This window comes from Triticum dicoccoides, chromosome 3B, assembly GCF_002162155.2.
Source record: "Triticum dicoccoides isolate Atlit2015 ecotype Zavitan chromosome 3B, WEW_v2.0, whole genome shotgun sequence".
Taxonomy (NCBI): Eukaryota; Viridiplantae; Streptophyta; class Magnoliopsida; order Poales; family Poaceae; genus Triticum; species Triticum dicoccoides.
The window spans coordinates 860,044,794-860,051,551 of NC_041385.1; positions in this window are offsets into that span (position 1 = coordinate 860,044,794).

Sequence of the window (6,758 nt, forward strand, 5' to 3'; positions counted from 1 at the left end):
GTAGCAACTTGATCCGAAGTACCTTGATCATCATCATTGGTTTCCTCTTTAGTTGGTGTGGGCATCACAGGAACATTTTCCTGAGCTGCACCACTTTCCCGTTCGAGAGGTAGTACTTCATCGAGTTCTACTTTCCTCCCACTTACTTCTTTCGAGAGAAACTCTTTTACCAGAAAGCATCCGTTCTTGGCAACAAAGATTTTGCCCTCGGATCTTAAGTAGAAGGTATACCCGATAGTTTCCTTAGGGTATCCAATGAAGACGCATTTTTCCGACTTGGGTTCGAGCTTTTCAGGTTGAAGTTTCTTGACATAAGCATCGCATCCCCAAACTTTTAGAAACGACAGCTTAGGTTTCTTCCCAAACCATAATTCATACGGTGTCGTCTCAACGGATTTAGACGGTGCCCTATTTAAAGTGAATGTAGCTGTCTCTAGAGCGTATCCCCAAAATGATAGCGGTAAATCAGTAAGAGACATCATAGACCGCACCATATCCAATAGAGTGCGATTACGACGTTCGGACACACCGTTTCGCTGAGGTGTTCTAGGCGGCGTGAGTTGTGAAACGATTCCACATTTCCTTAAGTGTGTGCCAAATTCGTGACTTAAATATTCTCCTCCACGATCTGATCGTAGGCACTTTATCTTTCGGTCACGTTGATTCTCCACCTCATTCTGAAATTCCTTGAACTTTTCAAAGGTCTCAGACTTGTGTTTCATTAAGTAGACATACCCATATCTACTTAAGTCATCAGTGAGAGTGAGAACATAACGATATCCTCCGCGAGCCTCAACGCTCATTGGACCGCACACATCGGTATGTATGATTTCCAATAAGTTGGTTGCTCGCTCCATTGTTCCGGAGAACGGAGTCTTGGTCATCTTGCCCATGAGGCATGGTTTGCACGTGTCAAACGATTCATAATCAAGAGACTCTAAAAGTCCATCGGCATGGAGCTTCTTCATGCGCTTGACACCAATGTGACCAAGGCGGCAGTGCCACAAGTATGTGGGACTATCGTTATCAACTTTACATCTTTTGGCATCTACACTATGAACATGTGTAATATTACACTCGAGATTCATTAAGAATAAACCATTGACCATCGGAGCATGACCATAAAACATATCTCTCATATAAATCGAACAACCATTATTCTCAGACTTAAATGAGTAGCCATCTCGTATTAAACGAGATCCAGATACAATGTTCATGCTCAAACTTGGCACTAAATAACAATTATTAAGGTTCAAAACTAATCCCGTAGGTAAATGTAGAGGCAGCGTGCCGACGGCGATCACATCGACTCTGGAACCATTCCCGACGCGCATCGTCACCTCGTCCTTCGCCAGTCTCCGTTTATTCCGCAGCTCCTGCTGTGAGTTACAAATATGAGCAACGGCACCGGTATCAAATACCCAGGAGTTACTACAAGTACTGGTAAGGTACACATCAATTACATGTATATCAAATATACCTTTGGTTTTGCCGGCCTTCTTATCTGCTAAGTATTTGGGGCAGTTCCACTTCCAGTGACCCTTCCCCTTGCAATAAAAGCACTCAGTCTCAGGCTTAGGTCCATTCTTTGACTTCTTCCCGGTAACTGGCTTACCAGGCGCGGCAACCTCCTTGCCGTCCTTCTTGAAGTTCTTCTTACCCTTGCCCTTCTTGAACTTAGTGGTCTTATTGACCATCAACACTTGATGTTCTTTCTTGATTTCAGCCTCTGCTGACTTCAGCATCGAGAACACTTCAGGAATGGTCTTTTCCATCCCCTGCATGTTGTAGTTCATCACAAAGCTCTTGTAGCTTGGTGGGAGCGACTGGAGGATTCTGTCAATGACCGCCTCATCTGGGAGGTTAATGTTCAGCTGGGTCATACGGTTGTGCAACCCAGACATCTTCAGGATGTGCTCACTGACAGAACTGTTTTCCTCCATCTTACAACTGTAGAACTTGTCGGAGACATCATATCTCTCGACCCGGGCATGAACTTGAAAAACTAGTTTCAGCTCTTCGAACATCTCATATGCTCCGTGATGCTCAAAACGCTTTTGGAGCCCCGGTTCTAAGCTGTAAAGCATGCCGCACTGAACGAGGGAGTAATCATCAGCGCGAGTTTGCCAAGCATTCATAATGTCTTGGTTCTCTGGGACGGGAGCGTCACCTAGCGGTCCTTCTAGGACATATTGTTTCCTGGCAGCTATGAGGATGATCCTCAGGTTCCGGACCCAGTCCGTATAGTTGCTGCCATCATCTTTCAGCTTGGTTTTCTCTAGGAACGCGTTGAAGTTCATGTTGACATTAGCGTTGGCCATTGATCTACAAGACATATTTGCAAAGGTTTTAGACTAAGTTCATGATAATAAAGTTCTAATCAAATTATGAACTCCCACTTAGATTAGACATCCCTCTAGTCATCTAAGTGTTACACGATCCGAGTCGACTAGCCCGTGTCCGATCATCACGTGAGACGGACTAGTCATCGTCGGTGAACATTCTCATGTTGATCGTATCTTCCATACGACTCATGTTCGACCTTTCGGTCTCCATGTTCCGAGGCCATGTCTGCACATGCTAGGCTCGTCAAGTTAACCCTAAGTGTTTTCGCTGTGTAAAACTGTCTTACACCCGTTGTATGTGAACGTAAGAATCCATCACACCCGATCATCACGTGGTGCTTAGAAGCGACGAACTGTAGCAACGGTGCACAGTTAGGGGAGAACACTTCTTGAAATTTTTTGTAAGGGATCATCTTATTTACTACCGTCGTCCTAAGTAAACAAGATGCATAAACATAATAAACATCACATGCAATTATATAGTTGTGACATGATATGGCCAATATCATATAGCTCCATTGATCTTCATCTTCGGGGCTCCATGATCATCTTGTCACCGGCTTGACACCATGATCTCCATCATCATGATCTCCATCATCGTGTCTTCATGAAGTTGTCACGCCAACGACTACTTCTACTTCTATGGCTAACGCGCTTAGCAATAAAGTAAAGTGAGTTACATGGCGTTCTTCAATGACACGCGGGTCATACAAAAAATAAAGACAACTCCTATGGCTCCTGCCGGTTGTCATACTCATCGACATGCAAGTCGTGAATCCTATTACAAAGAACATGATCTCATACATCACAATTCATCATTCATCACAACTTCTGGCCATATCACATCACATGATCAATCGCTGCAAAAACAAGTTAGACGTCCTCTAATTGTTGTTGCATCTTTTACGTGGCTGCAATTGGGTTCTAGCAAGAACGTTTTCTTACCTACGAATAACCACAACGTGATTTTGTCAACTTCTATTTACCCTTCATAAGGGCCCTTTTCATCGAATCCGCTCCAACTAAAGTGGGAGAGACAGACACCCGCCAGCCACCTTATGCAACTAGTGCATGTCAGTCGGTGGAACCGGTCTCACGTAAGTGTACGTGTAAGGTTGGTCCGGGCCGCTTCATCCCACAATACCGCCGAAGCAAGAAAAGACTAGTAGAGGCAAGTAAGATGACAAAATCCACGCCCACAACAAAATTGTGTTCTACTCGTGCAAAGAGAACTACGCATAAACCTGGCTCTGATACCACTGTTGGGGAACGTTGCAGAAAATTAAAATTTTTCCTACGGTTTCACCAAGATCCATCTATGAGTTCATCTAAGCAATGAGTCAAGGGAGAGAGTTTGCATCTACATACCACTTGTAGATCACGAGCGGAAGCTAGCCAAGGGGATGGTGATGATGGAGTCGTACTCGAACGTGATTCGGATCACCGATGTCCAAGTGCTGAATGGACAGCACCTCCGCGTTCAACACACGTACGGGACGGGAGATGTCTCCTCCTTCTTGATCCAGCAAGGGGGAAGGAGAGGTTGAGGAAGATTGCTCCAACGGCAGCACGACGGCGTGGTGTAGTTGGTGCAGCAGTACTCCGACAGGGCTTCGCCAAGCATATACGGAGGAGGAGAGGTGTTGGGGAGGGGAGGGGCTGCGCCTTGGCTTGTGTTAAGCTCCCATGCGCCTCCCCACTATATATAGGGGTGGAGGGGCTGGTTTCTTGCCCTCCAAGTCCATTGGGGCGTTGGACAAGGTGGGAGGAAAGAAATCCCATCATTTCCTTCCCCACCGATTGTTATCCCCCCTTTTTAGGGATCTTCATCTTATCCCTTCGGGATATGATCTTATTCCTTCTAAGGGGGGATCTTGGTGCGCCTTGACCAGGGGTGTGGGGCCTTTCCCCCACTACTCACGTTCATGTGGGTCCCCCCATGCAGGTGGGCCCCACTCTGGAACCTTCTAGAACCTTCCCGGTACAATACCGAAAAATCCCGAACATTTTCCGGTGGCCAAAATAGGACTTCCCATATATAAATCTTTACCTCCGGACCATTCCGGAACTCCTCGTGACGTCCGGGATCTCATCCAGGACTCCGAACAACATTCGGTAACCACATACAAACTTCCTTTATAACCCTAGCGTCATCGAACCTTAAGTGTGTAGACCCTACGGGTTCGGGAGACATGTAGACATGACCGAGACGTTCTCCGGTCAATAACCAACAGCGGGATCTGGATACCCATGTTGGCTCCCACATGCTTCTCGATGTTGTCATCGGATGAACCACGATGTCGAGGATTCGATCAAACCCTGTATACAATTCCCTTTGTCAATCGGTACGTTACTTGCCCGAGACTCGATCGTCGGTATCCCAATACCTTGTTCAGTCTCGTTACCGGCAAGTCACTTTACTCATACCGTAATGCATGATCTCGTGGCCAACACTTTGTCACCTTGAGCTCATTATGATGATGCATTACCGAGTGGGCCCAGAGATACCTCTCCGTCATACGGAGTGACAAATCACAGTCTCGATCCGTGTCAACCCAACAGCTACTTTCGGAGATACATGTAATGCACCTTTATAGTCACCCAGTTACGTTGTGACGTTTGATACACCCAAGGCACTCCTACGGTATCCGGGAGTTACACGATCTCATGGTCTAAGGAAGAGATACTTGACATTGGCAAAGCTCTAGCAAACGAACTAAACGACCTTTGTGCTATGCTTAGGATTGGGTCTTGTCCATCACATCATTGTCCTAATGATGTGATCCCGTTATCAACGACATCCAATGTCCATAGCCAGGAAATCATGACTATCTGTTGATCACAACGAGCTAGTCAACTAGAGGCTCACTAGGGACATATTGAGGTCTATGTATTCACACGTGTATTACGATTTCCGGATAATACAGTTATAGCATGAATAAAAGACAATTATCATGAACAATGAAATATAATAATACTTTTATTATTGCCTCTAGGGCATATTTCCAACAAAAAAATGTCTTACATTATGTGACGGAGGAGTACGGACTCGTACTATAGCAGTACTAGTACTACTTTTTCTCAACTAGTAGTGCGATGTACTATCCTTCTAGTCTAGTATAGTATAGTGCACCAGTTTTGAACTCCTGAATCTCAGGGCCAAGGAGCTACAGTTGGAAGTGGAGGGTACTACTGTTCTTTAGAACCATCGTTGTACTATCAATGCAGGGAAAGTACACCTGCGTAGTGGCCTAGTGGGTACTCTCGGTGCTCTATTCAGCCGCTCCTCTCACGTAGCTGGCCTACTCACGCACACACTAGCAACCTGTTTATCAGCGACGGTTAGGCCAACTCCACCGCAGAGCCCCATCTTGTCCGGCTTTGTCCGTATGGGGCAAAATCTGGCCCAGCGGGCACACCCAAACGGACAAGCACGTCTGTTCGCGTCCGCTTTTGTCCGGCTCAACCCCAAACCTAGACCAAAATTGAGCCACGAATGCTCCCGAACAGACAGAAAACGGGGGCAGAATATTTGAGTTATCTGATACAGCGAGACTAGGCTTTTCACTTCCATTTGTGGAGGTGTAATGGATCTCGTCGAACTTTGTTAGTAGTTCCTTCTTTATGAATGAGATGAAGCAAAGCTTTTGTCTCCGTTTCAAAAAAACACGTCAAGAGGAATTTCTTTTATAGTAGAGCCGATAATGGAGTGAAGTCCATGCGTGCAATGCCACAAGCTACAGAGTAGTAGTAGAGCACTTTACGTACAGAGCCATATTGCACAGTTCCCAATGCCCTGCCAGGCTTTTCCGGCTCCTCGGGCTTAATTGGGAGGCGCTAGTTTAAATATGCTACTAGCTGATGAGGAAGCTGCAAGCGAGGTGCGGCTAGGGCGAGCACGCAAGCCATGGGATGCTGGGAAGGAAAACCCGTTCACGTGGCTAGGCTATCTAGTGCACCCAGATTGTGGTGCCGCACGTCCATTTGACTTCAAAACTCAAACTACCTGTGTAAAATATTGGCTCGCAGCGAAGTTACTATTTAAAAAAAAGGCCGCCGTGCGTTCGGCCGGGATCGAACCCACAACGCGAGGTATACACTCCTGCGGCCACTAGTAGTACTCGTTGGAGTACAACGCAACCTAGAATCGCCTTTTGTCGCTAGTAGTACGTACATTGTTCCTTACAAGAAACCCTAATAATGCAAGAAACCACTAAAATGCCAAGAAACTACTACCACTTGCAAGTGGCAGACTTAAGATAAGACTACCTTATCAACCATTGTACATGCTCTTACCAACCAGCCCTACCAAGAAACGACTACTCTACAAAGTGCCGTCATAGGCATGTTTCAACCCATGGCCCTGTTTGGATACATTTGTTGTCAATCTAACCTTGCCATCCAAACACCACT